We start from the raw sequence: 25,933 nt of genomic DNA on the forward strand, positions 1-25,933 counted from the left end.
ACCACTTCTAATGTCTACGTGCACATCCCTAAACAATAGGCTTGCTTTGCCACGATCTGAATTTTACATAAATGATATCATACAGTATTCTCTGTTAACTTTTTTTTTTTTTTGGCTCAACACTGAAACGTGCCTGTGTTGAAGCAAAACTATTTCATTCGCAGCTGTACCGCCTTCTGTTTTATGGCCAGCGCGCAATTTACATTTCTCCTTCAGATGGACAAGAAGGCTGCTTCCATCTTTTGGCACTACAGTAAACCTTCTTGTACACATCCTCTTGTGTTATATATATGAAAATTTATCTAGGGCAGTGGCTTTCAAACTTTTTTGACCATGACTCATACTAAGAAATGACGTTTTACATCAGTACACACATCTGTGTGTGTATAAAACTGGCGGCGGGGGGGGGGGGGGCGCGGAATCATAAAGCAAATTCTCTATGACTGAGACATTCTGACATTTTCTATTATCTGGTAGGTCCTGTTTAACAAATTCAAGTTCATTATCCACTTAAATAATTCCACGACCCACAAACATGGGCTTCAGATTCTCAAAAACATTGTTTTAGAGGATGAATACCCAGGCGCGGGACTGCTGGGTCGGGTGACGCTGACATCAATGTTTTCAACTTTTTCTGATCTTTAACTTTAAATAAACGTTCTTACCTCAGAGCATTTGAATTTACTATTTCAGAGCAAAAACCACGAACTATCATAACATTTTATCTTTTCATTCGTCATAAACAGTATCAATCACTTACCATGTGCTGAGCCAGCGACCACTGGGCTCCCAGCAAGACAGATGGGTTAATACGCGGAGGCAGGGGGCGCAGAGGGGAGAACTTCAGGGACCCGGACCTCGGGGAGACCCAGAAAGATCACAGGAGGGGCCTCCGATCCTGCCTGGGCAGGAGAGGTTACAGGAGGTTTCCTGGAAAAAGGAGGACCTAAGTTGGGATTTCTAATTTTTATTGGTTTCTTAAAACATACAAGTAACACATTTGTTGGAAAAAATATCCTCCGAAATTCCATAAGTTTAGTTCCGTATAAAGTACAAATCTCCACTACGGTCCTTAAAGTTGGACGCAGAGACTAAATAACCTTAGTTGCATTACCAATTATCCCAATCCAGGAAATTTTCAGGAGTCCACGTTTTAAAAAATAGTTTCGTGAACACCACTGATAAAGAGTCCACAACATAAACACATCCAAAATAATATTCCCCATCAAGGGTGAAAATGCACACATCTACGATTTGACCACACGATGACTTTTTAACAGACTTCACCCTGTCTCTCTTGGCCTTTTGGCGAGCCCCGCATGCCAGGTCTTAAACATCGAGTCTATTTGCCGCAGACCAAATACCTGCGAACGTGTCAGTAATGGGCATTAAAATGGACCAGGCGACAGCATTTTTGCCCCTGCCGCCCCGGCGCACCGGGTGACAATCTGTCGGAGTTTCGCACTTCGCCCGAGGAGCCTGGGACCCCGTCACGTCCGCGGCACGTAGCCACGGCACACCCTCCCCAGCGCGGCAGCAGCGAAGCCCCGCAGCGCGGCAATGCCGCCGCCAGCCGCCCACCACCCAGGCCTGCGCCGCCCCGTGGCTGCGAGCACCCGGCACCTACCCTGCGGGGCGCGAAGCCCCCCGGAACTCAGGCGAGGCTGCTCGAACGCGCCGCCTCCGCGGCCATGACTGCGATCGGGGAAGCGCCCCGCGCGCCACGGGCCGCGCTCCGCTGTGCAGGGAGCGCGGCTGCTGCGTCCGACCGCTTGCTCGCCCGCCAGGAGAGTGAGGCCGGAGTACGCCCCAGACGCGTCTAAATCAAGGCTTGGGGCGTTCCCAACGGGCTGAATGACAAATGGCAGATGCCGTGGGCTTTGCCGCCCGCGGCAGCCAAGAGGATGGCTTAGCTGAGGAGGCCGTGCACAGGCGGAGCCCGGGAGCCGGAACAGCGCGTCCGCTAGGAGGGCGCTGGGGCCCCTGGCGGGGGCGTCACGTGGCAGGAGGAGGCCCCGCTAGAGAGCCGGGGGGTCGGCTGCAGGGGGCGGAGGAAGAGGACAGGCGCCCAGACGCCTGGCCGATTGAGTCATCGGTGTGGGCAAAGCCAAGGTCGCCCAGGTGCAGAGCTGGCGCAGGTAGACCCGACTCAGCCCGAAGCCCCCCTACCACAGACTGTTCACTTAAGTCACCACCAGACTGAGTCGCCCTGAGCCAAATCATAAACGAAAAATACCAGAGATGCTAGAAGCACGTTGAGATAGGCTGAACCAACTTATCTCCTATGCGTGCAGCGTTGAAGTTTGGGCAGCCTCGATTTCACCGCTGCTGGCGAGCCACGCACTGTCCTAAGCACCCCATAGGTAAAGACATTGAATCCTCACCCCAACCCTCGGAGAACCACAGTTATTCCCTTCGGACAGCTGACGAAACGAAGACACTGAAGGACTAGACAGAAGTAACATTGTAATTGTGGACTCACAGTGTGTATACTTCAAGTAATTTAAAATGTTTTAAGTGTTACTCGGGTTTAAGAGAAAGCTACAGAGACGCTCAAGCAATTGCTTTTTTTCCCTTGCAATTCGTACATTCCTAAAAGAGGCCCATGCACATTCAGTAAAGACTAAAGTACAAGGAAGAGTTTCTATGTGTTTCTAAGTCCGATTCGGACGGTCTCATAGCTCTAAGAGATGAGATTGATTAGCAGCTTAAATATCCACCTGCCGTCACCCCCAGCCTCTCAATTTCTATTGCTTGTATTACTTTAGGTTTATTAGCAATTAGAGCATTTACAAATGCTCTGCAGCTTTATTCTCCTAGGCATTCGGTCTTAAATCCACATTTAAAAAAATTTGAGATTCACCATAACTTACTCATTCCTGTATTCTTTATTTTTATCTAGTATCTGATGGACTACCTTCTTTTCCAAGCCATTTTCTTAATGAGGGCTTCTAGGTTACCTTAATATCTGAGAGAATATGTTTTTTTTTTCTCTATGAGTAAGTAAAAACTGAGCTAGGTAAATACTTTGAATACACGGCTTCTTTCAAAACCTAATAGAAAAAGAAGGCAATTGCTTCACTGATTTTTTTTTAACATGAATGATTTCTGCGGAGAAATCAGAATCCTATGTAACCTGTACCCTGATGGTGATGAAGAATTCATCGTTTTAAATACTGTTAGTTTCCTTACCTGGGCTATGACTCAGTGCTATTTACTCTATAACAGTTTTCCCCCAGCATATAGTATGATCTTTCAATTTTTAGATTCCATTCATAGTACATAGCTCAATCGGCTTCAGTTTTAGGGATGAGTGCTGTTTCTGTCTACTTTTTTTCTGTAAACTGAAGGATTTCAGACAAGGAGTAGGAGGAAGGGGGTGTGTGGAATTCAGCCTAGACTAGTGGGAGCCTTCAGGGGAATTCAGCCATTGCTGCTTTAAGTCCTGAGTGTCCTCCTCAGCCCCTGCATGCTGGGAGCAGCTCTTGCCTGCTTCATGTGCTCAGTGTAGCAGGGAACTCCAGAACATGGCACCCTCTTCTCTCTCTGGCAAGCCCCAACAGTGGTGTGGGCATTTCATGGGGAACCCACTCACTCCTTTCCCAAATGGAGGGTGTTTGTGAGAATTCTCAGGATTGGGTCTGATCATCTTTTTCCTCAACATGTCTTACAGGGGTGGGAGGAGGACTTGGGTGGGGATCGGCACAGCCAGCGGAGCCACAATTCATCAGCACCCTTGCTTTGCCATCACCTCTCAAATTTTAGGTTAAGTTTATAAATGTATTTTTTTCCCTTTGGTTTGTAGCAGGTGAGGGTTTGCTTTTTTATTTGTTTTTGTTTTTCTGCTTTCTTTCAGATGGTTTAGAGATTTTTTTTAATGCTTCCTTATGCCGCATATATCCAGAAGTCCGTCCCTTCCTCCCTCCTTCCTGCCCCCTATAGGTAATATACTATATGAAAATCCCTTTCATCTCTTTTCCCACAATTCTCTTTGAACACAAGTTGTTGCCTTATAGCTGACACGTTCCTTACCCCTAAGCCTGTCCTCAGGGACACATGCTTCAACATTACAATGTATTCCAACAAGATTCTAAAATACAGGCTGTAAACTCAAATCTCTATAAAATCTAAATCAATGAGGAATAACAGGACTACGGTACAGTGACAGAGCAACCTTGCTTAAGGGGCAGGTGGTGTACAGCTCACACCAATGGCTGCCCTGTGGGAGATCACAGCACAGTCACCAAATCTATATAATCGTCAAGAGAAGTATGAGATCTAATATGAAATCTCCTAATTTTGGAAACACTACAGTGAAATGAAGTATTTCTCAAGGTCAAAGTGAACCTAAGGGCTCCCAGCGTGTCTCTATTGTAGAGAGAATCACTGAGGAAAAAATTCTATTATCATTCTTTTTTCCCTTCTAAGTATTGTGAGGTACAGGTCCCCTGTACCCCCAACTCAATGACTTCTTAAATTTTGTTATCAAATAAAGAACAAGATGATTGATGCAGACAAAATTATAATTTGATACAATGTGTCAGGACCCAACACATTCAGGAACAGTTTTCACCAGGAGGAACAGCTATGATGAGGCTAAAATTTAAACACATTAACAAAATAATGGGTATTTGATAAACAAAAAACAAGGAATAGAATGGAACTTCTTCTGCCTGATAATGGGTTTGTTTGCTTTCTATAGCTGATAAAATAGATTACCACAAATTGGTGGCTTCAAACAAGAAGATTTTCTCAGCTCCAGAGGACTGAAGTCTGAAATCAAGGTTTCAGCAAAGGCCACGAGTGCCCTCTAGTGGCCACAGAGGAGAATCTTTCCACCATTCTTTCAGCTTTAGGTGGCTGTTGGCATTCCTTGACTTCTGTGGCTTATTGTACCCACAATGTTCCAATCTTTGTCTCTGTGTTCACATCATCTACTCCTCTACGTGTCTATCTTGTGAGGACACCTGTCATTGTATATAGGATCCACCTAAACAACACGGTGATCTCATTGCACAATCCTCAGCCTAATTGTACCTGCAAAGACCTATTCATTTATCTCTTCAAATAAAGTTAACAGTCACAGATTCCAGAGGTTAGGACATAAGACTTATCTTTTGTGGGGTCATTTTAAAATCCTCTTCAACAGATAAAATCCATGTCAGCTTTGTTGCAGAAATTGAAAAGCGAATTCTAAAATTTGTATGGAAATGAAAAGTACCTAGAAAAGAAAAAAATAATTTTAAAAGTTGGAAGGCTCATGCCACCTGATTTTAAGGTCTACTCTAAAGCTAGAATAATTAGGACAGTCTGGTGCTTCCCTAAGTAAACACAGAACAGTATACTGAGTCCAAAAGTACACCCACAAGTTATTCTTGACAGAGGTGCAAATAATTCAACTAGGAACATGAATAATTACTTAGAAACTGGTTGTCTATATGGAGAAAAAAACTTCTACCTGCATTTCACACTACACTCAAAAATGAAGTCAAATTAGAACACAGACCTAACTAAAAAATTAATAAACAAACAGAAAATAGGAAACATCTCGAACTTGCCCTATTCAATACACTAGCCATGTATAACTATGGAATACTTGAACTGTGGTTAGTCCAAACTGAAAGATGCTTTAGGTAAAAAAATATATAGTCTGGCTTTCAAAAACTCAGGATAAAAATAAGAATGTAAACTATCTCATTTTTGTATTGATTACATGTTGAAATAATATTTTCGTCATTGGTTTAAATGAAATATATGGTTTCAAATTAACTGGAGCTACATTTACTTTTTTAATGTGGCTGCTATAAAGTTTTAAATTACATATATGACTCACATGATATTTCTGTTTGACAACGTTGTTCTGGAAGAAAAACTAGGGATAGACAAAGATTGATTGGCAGGATACACAAAGCAATGATCATAAAATAAGTTGGTAATTGGATTTACTAAATAGAAAATGCTCTATTCTTCAGGGAAAACCATTAAGGAAATTAAAATTCAAGCCACATAACTGGGATAAAATATTCCATGTATATGTAGATCTGACATAGGACTTTTATCAGAACATTTGAAGAACTCAAAATAATTATGGTAAACAGTGCAATTTTAAAATGGGCAGAACTCTTGAAAAAGATTTTACCAAAAAAATAGATAGATGTCCAATGAGCATATGATTAAGATTTATCATCACTTTCCTAATGACTAATGAAAATTAAAGAGACAATGAAATACCACTGCGTATCCAATGGTATAGCTATAATTAAAAAAACAATACCAAAGGTTGGAAAAATTGGAAATCTCACACATTCATGAAGGGAAAATAAATTGATAGTTGAAAGTTATTTTTATAAGCATATAAATAACCCAGCAATTTCACTATTAGTATTTATCCAAGAGAAATAACATGTCTATGCAAAGACACAAAAACATTCATATTAGTCACAAACCAGAAACAACCCAAACATCAGTAATAATGTGAGCAAACTACTGATAGTGTCAACAACATAAATCTAAAATGCATTGTGCAGAGTCAAAGAAACCATCCATAAAAGGTGACATACTATTTGATTACACTTGCATAAAATTTTAGGAGGACCGATCTCATCTAAGCAACAAAAAGCAAGTCAGTGGTTTCCTAAGGTGGATGCAGAAGAATCATGATGGAACTTTGTGGAGTGATGGAAATGTTCCATATTTTGATTGGTGAGAAGATTACATGGGTCTATATATTTGTCACAGTCATACATTAAGTAAAATGTCTTTATTTTAAGTGCAAATTAAACCTCAACAAAGTTCATTAACATTTTTCTATTCTTTATTGGAATAGGATTGGTAAAAGAAATTTGAGAGACTGTTTTTTAAATCTTCCTCCACAACAGTTTGGATTAGAATTGAACTTCCACCTTTTTTCTTGCAAACTTGTCCATCAGCACCCCCCAGTATGTTACCAATTCAATTTCCCACCCGTGGGGGTTTACATGGCACAGATGAAACTCAAACCAAGTCATTCCCGGGACTCCTAATCCAGTGTTCTTTAACAATAGCAAGCGGCCATGGAGCGGTCACATTACGGTTTACATTCTACTAATCAGATTTTAAACCAGAGCTTTAAAAAAATCTTTCAGTGCATTCAACTCAACAAATATTTTAAAAAGTGCCTAGATTTCATTTCCTCTAACCAAAATATAAGTTAACATTTTAATATCTAGAAATGCGTGTAGTCCTTTGGAGGTTCATGTCTTCTGGCCAAACCACCTCTCACTGACCTTGAACTAGCCTCCCTCAATTTCCGTGTGTGTGTGTGTTGGGTATTTAACCCAGGGGCTCGCACATGGCAGCCAAGCACTCTACCACTGAGCTATATTCCCAGGCCTTTATGTTGAAACAGGTTCTCCCAAGTTCCCCAAGTGAGCCTGGAGCAACTGCCTCAGCCTCCCAAGTAGGTGGGATGACAGGCATGTGCCCCTGTGCCCAGTTTCTCTTCTGAAACTCTGATGTTGGCTCACAGGATTCCTGGCTCCTTCCCTAATCTGCCTCTATTTGCAATGAATTCCCCATGCAGGTATCATTCTTCAAATAAGCCTCCCATAAAGAATATTTAATTTTTTTTTTTTGATAAGCAAGACTTAAGTCCATTTCTATCTTCAGCTGACTGACATTTGGTCAGCATAGTGGGACTGAAAGGAGATGCTTGGTATATGTAACTCCTCTGCTGAAACTCCTTACTTTTTCTGGTAAAGAATTTCTATCTGGGCTGGGGATGTGGCCCAAGCGGTAATGCGCTCACCTGGCATGCGCAGGGCGCTGGGTTCGATCCTTACCATCACATAAAAATAAAAGATGTTGTGTCCACCGAAAACTAAAAAATAAATATTAAAAAGATCTCTCTCTCTCTCTCTCTCTAAAAAAAAAAAGAATTTCTATCTTACATGCATGTTGGACAGTATAATAAGGAAATGATAATTACCTCATCATATGTCAAGGATCACAAGAAGGCACATAGTCCAGGGTAGCTGGGGCACCCATGGAGAAAGTGAAGGGAGCCATTGATTGAATACCTGTGTGTTTTCTAATTTTATAATAAAATGTATTGTTGGGACTCTAGTTACACAAGATGGAGATATGAATCCTAAACTAATTCATATCTAGCTTGAAACTAAAATACCACATTAAAAATAAGGGGGAAAATATCCTACTTCACCTTTTATTAATAAGCAACCAGAATCAGTGAGAACTAATTTAAAATAGAATCAATGGCATCAATTTTCTTTCCTGTTTCATGTGGCATGAAAAAAAAAAGCAAGTTGACAATGATTGACCAAAGGCTGGCCTTTAGAGCAAAGAAGTGAAAGTCGTTTTCAGATGCCAGATATTGATATTTATTCTATTTTCCCATCTACTATAATTAAAATTTCATCATAAAATTCATCAGCAACAGTAAGAAGGCGCCACAAGGAAAGGGAAAAGTGGTAAGTGCTTTTCATAACTTAGAAGTATTAGCTGCTCTTTTTTGTGGGCTGAGAATCAAAACCAGGACCTGTGTATTCTAGACTAGTGCACCACCGAGCTACGCCCCCAGCCCCACAGTTGCTTATTTCAAAGTATAAGGCAGGTTAAACAGACACCTGTGCTGCCTCTTCCTCCCAAATTTCTGCTGAGACAAGGACATTAGAAGAGACACAAGGACAGCAGTTGAAAGCCCAATGGATTTTTGAAAGAATTTTGAAACACAACTGGAGGACTGATAGGTGGCTTAAGAAGACCTCAACACTTCCGAGTACTGGGGAATAAGAATTCCAGGTAGGGACTGCCAAGAAAGCATTCATTGTAAATCTGTTTTGTAGAGCATTTGGGTGACCAGGTCTCTTCTGGTAGGTAGTCAGGGAACCACACCTCCCACAACCCAGAAGGAGCCAGAGATTTATTAACTGGGTGAATTAAACTGAAAAAAGATTCAGAGATCAGAGAACAGGAAGCTTGAAACGAGAGAATCACCAAACATCTAAAAAAAAAAAAAATGTCGTATTTGACTTTAAATAATCCTACACATATTTATTAAAAATCATCTAAAAACTAAAATCACAGTGAATTACTCTGTACTAGATACATACCTTTTTCACCATATTATTTATTTAATTTTTTTTGGGGGGGTGGGGGTACTGGATTGAACCCAGGGGTGCTTAACCACTGAGCCTCACTAAGTTGCTGAGATTGGGTTTGACTTGCAATCCTCCTGCCTCAGCCTCCCGAGCCACTGGGATTACAGGCATGCACCATATTCTTGAGGGTTCATCTTTAAGCTCTCCCTTGCTCTTTGAAATTAACAATCTGATAACCCATACTTTTTTTTTTTTTTTTTGGGTACCGGGAATTGAACTCAGGGCCACTCAACCACTGAGCCACATCCCCAGTCCTATTTTGTATTTTGTTTAGAGACAGGGTCTCACAGAGTTGCTCAGCACCTCGCTAAATTGCTGAAGCTGGCTTTGAACTCCTGATCCTCCTGTCTCAGCCTCTGGAGCTGCTGGGATTACAGGTGTGCGCCATTGTGCCCACTGAGTTTGCTCCGTTGCTCAGGATCATCAAGGTATTTTACTTCCACTCCTGAAATGTCCCTGGGGTGACTCAAACCCTTGCTTTCACACACAAGCTCCTACCCTCTTCCTCAGAGCCAGGGTTAACCAACAAGGCCAGAGGGGCCACAAATGACTGATGGTTCTTTCTGAACAGGCTGCAGGCTAAGAATGTTCTTAATAGTCTTTTGATGGCTGATAAAAATCAGAAAAGAATATCTGATGACATGAAAATTATATGAGAAGGGATCTATATGGTCCATAGGCCCTCACTAAGCAATATCCAATCTGGGTTTAAAAAAAAAAATGCCAATCCTTGTTCTAAAGCTCCAGGCACAATCCTGCAATCATCCCAGGCTGCCTGTCTCCAATTTTTCATCCTTGCCCTGATCCTAATAATCCCCCAGGGCCTTCCCAGCCCAGGACTCTCCTAGGCCTCTCCTTCTCCTTTCCCTCTACCCTGCAGCCACCTGTTGTACTGCTTGCTATGGTTGGATTATTGTAATACTCTCCAAATTTCACACTGAGACTTTACCGATGTGACAGTACAAAGCGATAGGGCCTCTGGGAGGTGACCGAGCTGTGAGCCCTCATGGAGGGTTAAGGTCCTGATTCAGAAAAACAGGAGGATGGAAGTTCACTCTTTTCTGCTCTTTTGCCGTGTGGGAACAGTGCTTCCCTGCTCTTACCCTTCCATCCCCTCCCCACGTGAGGGTACAGCACAGAGCACTACCTCAAAAGCAGAGCAGCCCTCACCAGAAGCCACATCTTCTGCTGGGGCTATGATTTTGGATATCCTAGCTTCCTGTGGGAGAATAAATTTGAACTTTATAACTTTCCCAGTCTCAGGTATTCTGTTATAGCAGCAGCATAGAGGGACTAAAACAATGACCTTTCTCCTTTACCATTTGAGCCTGTCCACAGCATCAAAGCCAGGCTTTCCCTCCTCCTCTTCAAAGCTCTCCCAGCTCTTTACTGTAACTCAAAAGCTTGGGTCTCCTTAGAGGCCACCTGCCATCCAGGGGTTCTCAGGTATGGCGGTACAGTATTGGGGGAGGCTAAAAAGACAGCATGCTTTTTATTCCCTAACCCCACTGGTTCATCACTGTCCTTTTGCTTGTAAACTCTGGCTCCTCCAGCCAGGCTGGCATCCACAAAGTCACTATGGATCCTGCTCAGTGGAGGCCTCTGGCATTTGGCTAGTTAAATGTCTCCTCTAGTCATCCCATTATCTCGGGCCAATTTGACCTTCATGTGGTTGATTTATTCAATACCCTAGCCTTAGAATCCCTTCACTTCCTCGTAATGGAAAACCTGTCCACTCAAACAATTCTCTGAATCCATGGCAACCCCCAGACCTGGACAGCCAGGAACTGGTCTTCCATGAATTTCAAAATCCCTACATCTGACTCACTGCCCTTCCAAACAGCTCTTCCAAACATCCTCTTACGTACAAGATATTTACCTGATTTCAGTGAGACCCCCCACCTCCCCCCCCTGCACCCAATCTCCCTCCCCAGCCAGCCCGGACTGCACAGTTCATTCCCGTCATCAGTCCCTCACCACCATCTTTGGGTCTGGACACCCTGTCCTTGCACAGAATCAAACCCTAAACTTCCGGCCTGGTCACTGATAATTTAGAAAAGATGCATTTTGTAAGCATCACAGTAAAAATTGCTGCATACAAGAATCAACAATGAATATTCTAACTAAGGTGGAAAATTGGAGAACAGGACATTTATGTAGTCGACAGTCTCAAAACATGCATCTCCTCACAATATAATTACAAAGTTACAAAAGAGTGAAACAGCAACTTTATGGTGAATCTTAACCAAGTGGTTGAGATCATACCTTTCCCAATTAGGGGGATAAAGTTAAAGGATGTGAAAACAGTACCTTGAAGGGACACCTGCATCCCCTCATTCACTGCAACATTATGCACAGTAACCAGGGCATGGGATCAAGCTGAAATCCCACTGGCAGATGAACAGATAAAGAAAATGTAGTGCATAGACAAGATGGAATACTATTCAGTCTTAGAAAAGGAAATCCTGTTCTTGGCAAGGACATGCATGAATCTGGAGAATATTGTGCTAAATGGCACAGGAAGACAAATACCATATGAGCTCACTTATATGTGCAGTGTTAACAAGTCAAACTCATAGAATTAGACAAAATTAGTGGCCACCAGGGTGGGAATGGGGGACACAGTGGTCAAAGGACACAAAATTTCTGTTAGACAGGAGGAATAATTTCAAGAGACAAATACTGTACATATTGCCAACTATTGTTAATAACAATGCATTATATGCTTTAAAATTGCTAAGAGTAAAATTTAAGTATCCTCACCATACTCCAAACTAATTATGTGAGGCATATGTTAAGTAGCTTGCTATAGCCACTCTACAACATATGCATACTTCAAAACATGTTATACAAAATATGACTTTTGTTAGCTTTGTAATGTTTTGAACAACCAATAAAAAAAAATCACCTACAAAAACAAAAACAAAAAAAAATATGACTTTTGTCAATTAATAAAATGCCTGTTCTAACAACTGATTTAAATTCCCACAGTAATAACCTTAAAAATGAAAAGCATTACTAATAATGGCACAAATTGATGTTTGTATTCTAATGTGATGTACTGAGAAAGACTTATATAATATTCCTGCCTAAGACTCATGACCTAAATATTAAAATAAAAATATAAGATATTCAAATACATAAGTAGTAGAATCTTCTTGCCATTTTAGTTTGCATTTCCCTAAAATGAAGCATCTTTTTGTTAAGTGCATGCACAGATTTTTTTATGTTGTTTTTTTTTTTTTTTGGGGGGGGGGGTTGTTGTCATTTTCATTCCCTAAGCTTAGGGAGATTAGGGAACTTGCCAGAAGTCTCTTGTCTAGCAAGTAATCAAGATGAAATTCTGATTCCAAAGCCTACAAAGTCATTATGACAGTATGGGCATTGTGGTAGGGGCAGAAACTGATGCTTAGTGGGTAAGAATCTTTCCAACTCTAAGACTGGGGTGAGTGCATGTTGCGCTGCAGCAACTGAGGCTGAAAAAGGACTTCACACTTTGGACTGATTTAATAACACCTCAGAGTACAGTAAAAGCACTTACAAGTTCTATTTTGTCAGGAACTTTTAGCAATTGTTACTTTTTATTACCATTTTAAGGTTTTACTAATATCTTTTAAAAATTCTACCCCGCCAGGTCTGGCAGTACACACCTGTAATTCCTGTAGCTCAAGAGGCTGAGCCAGGAGGACAGCAAATTCACAGCCAGCCTCAGCAACTCTGCGAGGCCCTGAGCAACTTAGTGAGACCCTGTCTCAAAATAAGAAATAATAAGGGCTGGGAGTGTGGCTCAGTGGTTAAACATCTGTGGGTTCAATTCCCGGTGCCAAAAAAAAAAAAATTATTCCACCTATAGATAATCTTCAAGGAATGGCACCCTTTGTCTTGTGAGCCTTTATAACATCTCTCAGCAGCTTGCCCATTCTGTCCTTCAGGGATGTTTTTGCAGGGAGAAAAACAACTTTCATAGAAAACTCCTTGTTACTGATGGAGTGACTACATAGAGGAAAGATGTACAGAAATTCCAAACAGCCACATTGTTTCTTCAGCTCCCTGCAAACACACTCAGTTTGTAAAACACACTAAACATGGAGGGCATTTCTGTGACCAGGAACTCCAGGACATGACCCAGTTGATTTTTGTCCTATTATGATTTTAAAGTTGCTGACAGATTTATTTCATTCTGGGATGCCATCATTAACTGTTGAGCTTTTAGGTAGTGGGAGTAATAAAATTCCACAAAGAAATTAAGTACCCTCAGTGTCTGGGTCATGCAATTCTTTTCCTCTTTGAAAGCAATTAGAAAAGTGAGACCACCTAATTGGATGTTGGAAGCATTCCAGGAGGGTTTTGAAAGGTCAGGTGATCATGGAATCATGGCAGTAGAATGGAAAAGCACCTGTTCCCTGGATGGCGACTTAATATGCCTATCTTATAGATGAGGCAGTTAAGATTCAGGGAGACAGGCTGGTGAAAACAGAAAAGGAGAGAGAAGGTAGCTGGAGAAGAGGTGAGCCACCTCTCCTATCTGAAGCACATCTGGGGCTTTAAGCTACAAGTTCAGAATCATCCAAAGAACTCTTCAAAATCCTGCATGCCAAAGACAAACCTCAGGCAACAGGAACGCCTCTCACTCAGATCTTTGTTTTTAACATCATTCTCCAATAAAAGGAAAGAGGATCCTTAAAGAAATTGCTGAATCTAGGGCTGGGCTGGGAATACACAAGATGGACCTAGAGCACCTTGTAATGATGGAAGGCAAGGATGTGCTCAGAAACAAAGCAACAATGGCCTTATGTCAAAGGGATACAGAAGCCAACTAGAAAGAGTTCCAAATGACTAAAACTGGAACTATTTGAGCAACCAAATAATTCATGTTGTATTGAACTATAACCCAAAGTACAAATAAATGTCCATTTGTGTCATTTAGATTTCATGTTGACATTAACAATCGAATCAGTAAATGAAGGAGACCAGGCAAATCCCGTGCAGGAGAATTCCAAATAATTTAGGTTGATAGTTGGATCTTAAGGAGCTGGAGCACAAGTACCTGCTCCCTAAGCATGGGCTGCATACAGTGACTTCTCTGCACAAAGTTTTTGGGTTCAGAGTAGGGACCCCCAAAAAAGGTAACTTTGCAGAGGAGAAATCACAAACTTGACCCCAGCCAGGTGATCAAAGTGAACATCAGCAGTATAAGCCACCATCAGAGCATGTACCCTTTTCCTTTACCTTGATGGTCTTCCCCCAAATTCCAAGCTTCTCTAACCATGAGCAAATCACTAGAAAAATCCAAGGGCTTCCTACAAAAAACCTGATCAGTACTCCCCTAAACCAAAGTTATATTTTTTTTTAAAAAAAGGATAAAGGCTATCATGGCCTGAGGTCCCTAAAGAAACATAACCAAATGTCATGGGGTATCCTGGAGGATACCCTTGAATAGAAAAAGGACATTAGGAGAAGATGAAGGAAATCCAAATAAACTATCAAGTTTCGTCAATAATATCATGTCATTATCTGCTCATTAATTGCAACAGATGTACCATAAAATATATAATTTTAACAACGGGAAAAACTGGTGCTGTATAAAGAGCAACTCTATTATCTTATACAACTTTTTTAAAAGCCAAGACTATCCTACTATGTGTGCTGTGGAAGTGAGCACAAAATCCAACCCTATCCTAAAATAAAGAGTGTATTAAAAGGACAAAAGGAAAAACCACCCACTTGCCTGAGCTCCACCTGAGATCATCTGAATTCAGTCAGTCTGGGACAGTACCACATTGAGAAGCTAACAAGAATACTAAATGACAGGCAAAAATCTACCTCTAACAATGTTTTTCCATGTAACCAGTACATTGTTACTTGCTCATTTCAATAATTCATTCATGCATCGATGAGCAGTTACAGAGGACTAACCTATCTCAGGGATTCTACAAGGTACTGGAAATTCGAAACCCAATAAACCATGTTCGTTCATTGGTACTAGGGATTTAACCCACTAGTACTTTATCAGTGAGCTATATCACCAGCCATTTTTTTAAAAAAATATTTTTTAGTTATAGGTGGATGCAATATTTTTATTTTATTTTTATGCGGTGCTGAGGATCGAATCCAGTGCCTCATGCATGGTAGGTGAGCGCTCTGCCTCTGAGCCACAACCCCAGACCTCACAAGCCCTTTTTAATTTTGATTCTGAGACAGGGTCTCTCTAAGTTGCTTAGAGGCTCACTAAATTGCTGAAGCTGGCCTCAAACCTGTGATCCTCAGTGCCTCAACCTCCCCACCTGCTGGAATTACAGGTGTGCAACCAAGACACTTGGCTAAACCATTCTTTTCTGAACAATGGGTCACAATCCTTGAGTAGGTCATGAACTTAATCAGTAGGACAACCAGCATTTTTTTTTTCCTACTGAAATGAAAGGATATATCAGAATGCAATTGACACAATAAGGGCTTAGAAATTTGAGTCAGTCTCTCTCTCTCTCTCTCTCTCTCTCTCTCTCTCTCTCTCTCATGGATTATGACGTAAAATGAATGTTTTCATGTAGTTTAAATCCAAAAGCGTTTGAAAGCTACTATAATAAATTGCATCCCTGTCCTCAAGAGGCACGAATTAGAGTTTTAAAAGACAAGTCTTAGAAAAAAGAGTTTTCTTCAACTACAGCATAATGAAACTGTTTTCCGGATTTATACAAAACTAGAACTGTTAACCCAGTCACACCATCTTAGCCAAGAAGAACTAGCACATATTCACAATTATTTACTTGTAATTTATTCTACCGTATACCCCCCAAAAACTTAAGGCAACTGAGTGTCATCCCAGGCTATGAAATTTAGAGATCTGGCACTCCACAGCTGTACAAATTTTCCCCATAAATAATCTAACAAATTTTTGATACATTTTCATTAAAACCCATATTTCCTTAAATTTCCAGTAATTCCACTATACTCACGCCCCTGATTTGCCCATCAAAATTCTTTCAATTATTTCAAGTTAAAATGAGTACATTTTGGATCTCTAGCTTACATTCACATGGACACAGCCATGCTCAAAATCAAAATCAAGATCCTGCAAACCACTGGAACTCCTGCGAAAGCAAAGGAAATGTCTCCATCTAAAGGCTGAAAAAGTAACTTTTCAACTTTAGATTTCCAGGCTGAAATCAGCTCAATTCGTCTTCATGCAAATTAAGCACATTGATAAAATTTGATATTAACACATTTTTTTTACCTGAAGTACAAAATCTTGAAGAAGTTCAACCTCTAAGAATTCGAAATAAAAAGCAACATTTTAGATGAGAATCTTCTTTTTGTTTCTTCCACAATTCAATGAGAAAAGAGTTGAAAAGAAAAGGTAATAGGACAAAGGTACAGGAAGGAATAGAAAAGTAGTTTGAAGGACAGAATAAAGAGAAGGATTTACAAACCACCCCCAGAGTGCCAAGAACAAAACCAGCCAAAGTGACCACAGTGACCGCCACCCTCACCCATCTTGGCACCAACTGTAGCGTACTGAATAGACTCTGCAAAAGTGTTGCTGTGGGATCCTGAAATCATATAGTAGTTTGATTACATAAACATAGCCTCTTGTTTATGAGGTTAGGTATTTAAAATTTTATCAATGTGCTTAATTTGCATGAAGACAAATTGAGCTGATTTCAGCCTGGAAATCTCAAGTTAAAAAGTTACTTTTTCAACTTTTAGTCTCTTTACAAGGAACCACTCTCTGTCAGGGAAATCTTAATCTTCCATTCTAATAATTTCAATTTCTCTAGTCTTACAAATATGCACACAGATTCACATATAGTAAGATCCTAAAGAATTTACTGATGTTTCCTCAACTACCTGACAGTTTCATTCATTTTTTAAAATTTTTTTAGTTATATATGGACACAATATTTTTATTTTGCTTATTTATTTTTATGTGGTGCTGAAGATTGAACGCAGTGCCTCACATATGCAAGGCAAGTGCTCTGCCACTGGCCACAACCCCAGCCCTCATTCATTTTGATATGAAAATAAAATAGAAACCTTGCAGCATTTTAAGGGAAGAAGAAGTCAAGGAAATGGAAAAAAAATCAAAACTCCCAAATGCAGAGGATTGCCCCTTTGAAGTCTCAGCACCTCAGTGAATCCAACTAATGGCTCAGATGATTCTTTATCACTTTTACTTATTTATAATTTTATGCTATAACCAAAGCAGGGTTCCTTTGTGAAGTTAATTATTGAACTACATATAGTTACTATATAAGCCATTAACTTTTCAAACATGTATCTCTTTTGAATACTCTCTAAAGTTTATTTTTACCCTTACTTTAAAATGTTCCAGAGTTTACTAGAATTAAACATATCTTTTACATTATATGTTTAAGTTAGATCTTTGTAATATTATGGAAATCTATCTTAATTGGGGTAGCAATTTTGAGGGCAAACACAATCAAACTCAACAGACAGCTTGAGTTTTGACAAGTACATTTTATTGTTTGTAAACTGTAACTGGATAAAGTCGACAAGAAAAAAAAAATGACTGCCAAGTCCAAAGATGGAGGGAGAATTTTAAAGACAATTATTAGGAAGAAAAATTTAAAAGAGAAATAAAAATGCACCATGATGTGCTCATTTTAAGATACCATTGTAATTTGAGCTGTACCTTCTCTGATAAGGAACTTCAAAGAGACACTGATATCTGACAAGAAAAGAAGAAAACCCAGATAAATCCTATTCTGGGTAGACAAGCATCAGTTTTCCTTGCCCCATTTCTGGGCTGAGGGTATGAAGAATGTCAAGTCCCGAGCATACTGCAGGCATGCTGGGACACAATACCCATGCTTGTTACTCTTTCTTGTAGAAAGACAGGCTATGTGTCTGTGCATAAAGACCTTCCTTCTTTTTATTTAAACAGCTGCTTGTATTCCACGGTATGGGTGTATGAAAATGGATGACATCTTTATTGGATATTTGCTATGCTCAATTGCCTAACCTTGTTCCTATGTTCCATTGCCCATATTAGTAGACACATTTTTAAAGTATTTTTTTTTAGTTGTAGATGGACACGTACCTTTATTTTATTTTTATGTGGTGCTGAGGATTGAACCCTGTGGGAGCAGAGGGCCTGCTGTAGCCCACGATAAAGGGCTAATTTCCACTGTCCAGAAAAAAGTTCTCCAGCAGTTAAGAAAGGTTCACGAGTTCAAAAAACAAACAAAAGAGGCCAGGCACGGTGGCATCCACCTGTAATCCCAGCAGCTTGGGAGGCTAAGACAGGAGGACTGTGAGTTCAAAGCCAGCCTGCAAATGGGAGGGAAGAAAAGGGACAGATGTGGATAATCAGATATGTGGCTAGCATTGGGCAGGAGTAGGAAGGACGCACTCAAGAGTTTGTTTTGCATTTTTTTTTTGGTGGGGGTTATCAGGTATTGAACCCAGGGGTGCTTAACCACTGGGCAACATTCCCAGCCTGTTTATTTTTTGAGACAGGGTCTGACTATGTTGCTACAGCCCTCCTGCTTCAGCCTTCCGAGATGGGATTACAGGCATGCACCACCTTGCCCTGCTTCTTTTGCTTTGTTAAAGGGGTAGGAGGTTAGGGCTTTTTTCTGAAAGAAAGTGAGGGTGCAGATGAATTGGACTCAGAATACTTTCACAGGCTGAGGGTGCAGCTCAGTGGTAGAGTGCTTGCCTAGAACATGCAAGGATCTGATCACCAGAGCCACAAATAAAATAAAGTTGCATATGTTTTCAACGTGGCTAGTGAGGCCTAACTAGTCCAGGAAAAAATATTATTAGTTTCTTCTTTTTGCTTCTCTTGACCTGGACTGGTTGAACTCAATGAGTTAAATGCGTCCACAACACAGTGATACTATAACGTCTTTTTGATGCCAGCAATCCGGGCTTGCTCAATTTCCCTGTCTGGAACCCTTCTCAAGGTGTGTTATGATTTCAATAGGAAGTGTCCCCAAAAAGCTCATGTGAGCAAAGCAAGAATGTTCAGAGATGAAATGATTGAGAGCCTTAACTTAATCTGGATTAATCCACTGATATGGATTGACTCAGTGGTAACTGTAGGTAGGTAGAGTGTGGCTGGAGGAGTTAGGACACCAGGGTTTATGTTTTGTCCCTCCTGAGCGGAGCTCTGTCCACTTCCTGCTGCCATGACCTTCCGCCATGATGTTCTGCCTCACCTTAGAGTCAGCCAACCATGAACTAAGACCTCTGAAACTGAGCCAAAATAAACTTTTCCTCCTCGGCCTTGTTCTTGTCAGGTCTTTTGGTCACAGAGACACAAAAGTTGACTGAAAAAGACATTTTTGTCTTTCCTATATTAGTCACCTGTCCTCTGTGTGAAAGGAGAAAAATACTTCTATACTCTTATAGCATAAGTAATGTCTTCATAATTAGATTGTACACTTATTCTAGGGAACATATCTGATTCAGGCCTTGGCAAGAACGAGCACATAATATTGAAATATTTCTCAATAATTCAGATTCTACACATCTCGAACCAGTAGTTTTCTTAAGTGCACACCAAGATTTTTTTTAATAGATTTATACCTCTTAACATGGCTCATTTTTTGCATCACAAACTCTTTTCTTTCCCAAGGTTATCAATCTAATATCTCTCTGTCCAAATTTCCAAGATTCTAAATTATGCTCTTCTATAAAAACTAAATTTTAAGAAATGGTCATCTTTTATTATAAATATCTTCAGGCAAAATCTACTGACAAACATTTATAAATTAGATTTTAAAATAAAACCTTAAATCATCTTTTAAATAAGTCAGTATGTAGTAAGTCTTATTAAAATCTAAACCTGCTGTAGCCTTTATTATAATTAGGTAATAACGAGGAAATTACCTGTTAGAGGAATTTGAAGGAAATTAATTACCTATGTGTCACACAATCACAAAAAAAATAGTTTTAAAAAATAACAAAACCACTCCGTTCAGGAGATCACAATAGCACAATATAGAAAGTACAGGACATAGGAAAATTATTAACTATAACATGTATGTTGTGTAGGAAAAGTCCTGTCCAGGCACATATTCAAACTTCTATTAGAATTCTAGCTTCTACTAGAATTTTCATCACAAAAATTCTACTTAATGGCTTTGAATCCTTTTGGTCAACAGCATGCACACATGCATGAGGGCATATATACACTCACATAAGAGCTAAGGATGATCATTCACCTCTATTTTTTTTTCAAACTATATCATACCTGACTTATCCCCTAAAAGTCTAAGCTTCAGATGTTTTCCCTGTCTGGTCAGGCTGATGTGAGGCCATGGTATTCTCACCCCATAAATACAGATGGGACCTCAGGATCTAATTTTTTAATACAGTCCTCTAAGCAGTCACAACCAGACATTATAGAAGTTATTGGTCATTTCTGGGTCCAAGCTTTGTTAAGTAAATGGAGGAAAGCATTTGCTTATTTATCACATGAATGTTGCCCAAGTATATACCAAATTCTAAAACTCACCCAAAAATGAGTGTACATTTCTCTATGTAGCCTAACAATATTTGGCTCTTAAATTACTTAAGTCAAATGATGACTGCATCTATAAATCCAGTAAATCATTTTATAATTATGGAGGCTCGTTCTGCAATAAATCACAGGCATGAAATAATAAAATTAGTATGTGTTCTCTGTAACAATAGTATATAAATAACTGGAAACTTACCAGCCCTTCTAGTAGTCCATCCCCCAGAGATGGCCAAGATTAAATTTGGTATATGTATTTTTAGATTTCCTTTATATTTACACAAGAATGTGTGTGTGTGTATGAGGCATACTAGGGCAACTTTTTGTACAAAATTTTTCCTAGAAAGTTCTATATTTGTAAATAAATGTAGTATTTCTATAGCAGATGGATGATAATGCAAAGTGTGATGCCATCTTAGCTTGCAACTCACTGTTTGGACTTTACAAAAGTAAAACATGGGGGGTACATGCAATAACCCAGCACCTTTTCAACATGAATTGTTATAATTAAAGATTGCATCCAAGTTTTGTAGAAGCTTACAAAATAGAATTTTCTATTGGATGCACCTTTTACATGTAGTGGTTCTGCATGCATTGAAAAAGAAATGTCCCCTGAGCACCAAGAGGTATCCTCCTAGATACTGATGTCCACATTCATGAAAATGCACTTACCCAGAAACACATGGGGTTCAAGAAAAGTCACCGAGTGCTTAGTTTTACACTTTCATTTTGCAAATAAGGAAGCTGACTCAAAGGTCACAAAGCCAAGAACAGAGGCAGTGCCAGAGCCACAACCCACACCTCGTGTAATGCTCACTGTGCAAAACCACACTGTCTCCTGGAGTTCTTTAATGTTAGGAACTTTGTTATCTAGATGGGTTTTATATGGATTAAACATAAGTTTTTATCTGTACTAAGTTGCCTTTGTCCCCAAGTCTAACTCCTAAGTGCCTATCTGCTGATATTCCAACACCCAGCTCTCCTACCCCTTGCTCCAGGCTCTCTTCCATTTATGACCCTCCTGCTGGTTCATCTCCACTCTGCCCCTGACCCTGCCTTTCACCCTCATCCTGAGCAAAATTCTGAGGCTTAGGAAAGGAAAACGTGTGTGCACTCATCTCCAGATCTGGCGCCACGGTTGTCAGAGATACAAATCATAACCACAGGGACTTTGAGGAAAGCAAAAGGTACATTTACATCATTAATGATAATGAAGCCTAGGAGAAAGAATCTAATTCCCACAAATGACAATATAGCCACTGGCTTGATTTGGGTACTATATTCACACTGGGCTAGAGTCATGTTAGCCTTATCATTTGGGCTAAAAAAAAAATCAACCTTTGGAAGCTCAGGTCAGACTGGCACTCTTACGTTTGAAAGGCACCATGCCCTTTTTCATAACAATATACTGGAAGGTCAAGAAGAAGGCAACATAAAAGTACAACAGAGAAGCTGAAGCAGCAGCATGGTAAAAAGATCATTCCCTTTTCTTCCCCCTCATCCCTTCTCCCTAGTGACATCCACCTTTCACCACCTCTGAAAAATTCTAGAGCTCCAAACAACCAGTGAGAACTATGACTCTACATATTTTGACACATTCCGCCTTTTACAAAATAGACTTTATATTTTAGAGCTGTTTCAGAATAACCGAGAAGGTACAGAGTCCCCATCTACCTCTTCCTTGCACAGGCCCAGCCTCCTGATCCACACCCCACCAAAGTGGTGCGTCTGACACAACCGAGGAACTACACTGACACATGGTTCTCATACAGAACTCAGAGAGCCAAGATTCACTTTTTCTTTCTTTTTTTTTTTTTTTGTGGTGCTAGGGATTGAACCCAGGGCCTTATGCGTGTGAGACAAGCACTCAACCAACTAAGCTCTATCCCCAGCCTCCCAAGTTTCACTCTTGGTGTTGCACAATTTATGGCTAGACATGGGATTATTAGAGGGGTTGCCGATGCCCTGACACATGGCCCTCCGTTACTTCTCTCCATTTTCCTTATCTCAACAGGCTTCTTTCCACCCCTCAGCCCAAAGTCCTTGTGTTCATGAATTTATGCAAATTCATGCCCAAAGGAACCTATTATTCCTATTGTGGTTGGCTCTTCAGCCAGATCTCCATCAAGGTTTAGGTGAACCAATGAATGCTTGAGATCTCCAATAACAGTGCCTCCAAATTCACATGCTTACATTGAAGCTAAAAATTAGGAGTCGTTGCCAAAAACAGTATTCAAAAGTAAATTCATATGGACTGGAATTTCTCTCAAGAGAAAAGACTTCCAACATGAGAGAGGTTACCATAACTTATTAAAACAAAATCATGGAAATCTGACACGTGGTTGATAAGCCCAAGCAAAGGCTGGTGGTGATCTGAAGTCTGGGGAAGGATGACTTGAAAAAGAGCCTTTAATCAGTTACCACATCCTGAGCACTGTGCAAGGGCGCAGCTAGCCTGCCTGCAACCAAGATGTGCCTCCTACCCATAGGTGAAAGGCAGATCAGACTTCTGGGTATTTGTGCCTCTAGCACTGAAGATCAGTGACCCTTTGCTATTTTCTCAATAAATAGCTCTCCAACCTTTATTTGGTTTCCTTGCTATGAAGGAAATGCCTGTTCCTGCTGTGGAAAAAGTACCCGAAACCAGCAGGCACTTTCATCTTTCCGATGTAAAATAATAATCCAAAAATGGGATGTGTTAATTAGAAACTATTCTGAAAATGTATACTCCACTAAAATAGAAAATCTTGAGGACATTGACAAATTTCTAGAGACATATGACCTATCCACACCGAATAAAGAGGACACATACAATTTAAAAAGATCAAACTCAAGCAACAAAATAGAAGACACCACCAAAAGCCTATCAACCAAGGAAAGCCCAGGTCCAGATGGAGTCTCAGGTGAGTTCTACAAGACCTTCAAAGAATAATACCACTACTCCTCAAATTATTCCATGAAATAGGAAAGGAGGGAACCCTTCCAAACTCATTCTACAAAGCTAGTATCACCCTGATACCAAAACCAGACAAAGAAACATCAAGGAAAGAAAATTTCATACCAATATCCCTGATGAAGATAGATGTGAAAAGTCTCAATAAAATTCTGGCTAATCATATAGAAAAACACTAAAAAAAATAGTGCACCACAATCAAGTAGGGTTCATCCCAGGAATGCAAGGTTGGTTCAGCATATGGAAATCAAATGTAATTCATCACATCAATAACTTAAAGACAAGAATCACATGAGCATCTCAATAGATTCATAAAAAGCATTTGACAAAATACAACACCTCTTCATGTTCGAAAAACTAGGGACAGTAGGAACATATCTCAACATTGGAAAGGCTTTATATGCCAAATCCAAGGCCAACATTATTCTAAACAGAAAAGAATTGAAAGCATTCCCTCTAAAAACTGGAACAAGACAAGGATGCCCTCTTTCGTCACTTCTATTTAACATAGTTCTTGAAACACTGGCCAGAGCAATTATACAGATGAAAGAAATTAAAGGGACACTATTTGCCAATGACACGATTCTTTATTTAGAAGGCCCCAAAAAATTCCACCAGAAAACTTCTAGAACTAGTAAATTAATTCAGCAAAATAGCAGGATATAAAATCAAAGTGCCCATAAATCAAAGGCATTTCTGTATATCTGTGACAAATTCTATGAAAGGGAAAAGAGGAAAACTACCCCATTTACAATAGCCTCAAAAAAAATAAAATACGTGGAATCAACTTAACGAAACAGGTGAAAGACCTCTACAATGAAAACTACAGAACACTAAAGAAAGAAATTAAAGAAGACCTTAGAAGATGGAAAGATCTCCCATGCTCTTGGATAGGCAAAATTAACATTGTCAAAAATGACCATACTACCAAAAGCGTAATACAGAATGCAATTCCTATTAAAATCCCAATGACATTCTTCATAGAATCATTAAAAGCAATCATGAAATTCATTTGGAAAAATAAAGGGCCCAGAATAGCCAAAGCAATCCTTAGCAAGAAGAGAGAAGCAGGAAGCATCACAATACCAGAACTTAAACTATACTACAGTATAGTTATAGTAACAAAAACGGCATGGTTTTGGCACTAAAACAGACACATAGACCAATGGTACAGAATAGAAGTTACAGAGACAAGCCCACATAAATACAGTCATCTCATACTAGACAAAGGCACCAAAAACATTAACTGGAGAGAGGATAGCCTCTTTAACAAATGGTGCTGGAAATCCATATGCAGCAAAATGAAATTAAACCTTTCTCACCCTGCAAAAAAAATCAACTCAAAGTGGATCAAAGACTTAAGCACTAGAACAGAGACCCTGAGCCTAATAGAAAAAGAAGTAGGCCCAAATCTTCACCATGTCAGCTTAGAAACTGACTTCCTTAATAAGGCTCTGGAAGCACAGAAATGAAATCAAGAATTAACAAATGGGATGGATTCAAACTAAAAAAGCTTCTTCTCAGCAAAAGAAACAATCAATAACAGGATGAGAGAGCCTACAGAATGAGAAAAAAACCTTTACCACACGCACCTCAGATAGAGCACTAATCTCCAGAATATATAAAGAACTCAAAAAACACAAATAAATGGGCTAAGGAACTGAACAGACACTTCTCAGAAGAAAAAATACAATCAATTAACAAATGTATGAAAAATTGGAGAACATCTCTAGCAATTAGAGAAACGCAAATCAAAAACTACTCTAAGATTTCATCTCACTTTAGTCAGAATGGCAATTATCAAGAATACAAGGAACAATAAGTGTTGGTGAGGATGTGGGACTGCAAACTGACTCGAGCACTATGGAAAGCAGTATGGAGAGTCCTCAGAAAACTTGGAATGGAACCATTATTCAACCTAGCTATCTCACTCCTCAGTCTATATCTAAAGGACTTAAAATCAGTATATTACTGTGAGGCAGCCACATCAATGTTTATAGCAGCTCAACTCACAATAGCTAAACTATGGAACCAAACTAGATGCTCCTCAACAGATGAATGGATAAAGAAAATGTGGTCTATATAAACAATGGAATATCACACAGCCTTAAAGAAGAATAAAATTATGGCATTTACTGATAAATGGATGGAGCAGGAGAATATCATGCTAAGTAAAATAAGTCAGTCCCAAAAACCAAAGGCCAGATGTTTTCTCTGACATGTAGATGCTAATTTACAATAAAGTGGGGTGGGCAGGGAAGAATAGAGGTACTTTGGATTAGGCAGAGAGGAGTAAAAGGAGGGGAGGGCATAAGGGAGAAGGAAGGATAGAATGAA

At 39.9% G+C, this 25,933-nt stretch overlaps 1 protein-coding gene across 7 annotated transcripts in view; it reads right to left on the minus strand.

Moving 5' to 3' along the window:
- Window positions 1-25,933, minus strand: part of Plagl1 (PLAG1 like zinc finger 1) — an 80,580-nt gene that overhangs the window by 48,980 nt on the left and 5,667 nt on the right. For 6 of the 7 annotated variants that reach the window (XM_046450797.1, XM_046450781.1, XM_046450774.1 and 3 more), the window contains exons 2-3: window positions 1,628-5,221; window positions 761-930 (exon numbers count right to left, since the gene is read on the minus strand). The gene's annotated coding sequence lies outside the window, so the exon portion shown is untranslated. The remainder of the gene's footprint in view (window positions 1-760; window positions 931-1,627; window positions 5,222-25,933) is intronic. The other variant, XM_046450752.2, reaches the window with a different exon arrangement.

The sequence above is a fragment of the Marmota monax genome, unplaced genomic scaffold (genome assembly GCF_021218885.2).
Source record: "Marmota monax isolate L192 unplaced genomic scaffold, Marmota_monax_Labrador192_F-V1.1 WCK01_AAM20220418_F8-fsc00030, whole genome shotgun sequence".
In the NCBI taxonomy this organism is placed as follows: domain Eukaryota; kingdom Metazoa; phylum Chordata; class Mammalia; order Rodentia; family Sciuridae; genus Marmota; species Marmota monax.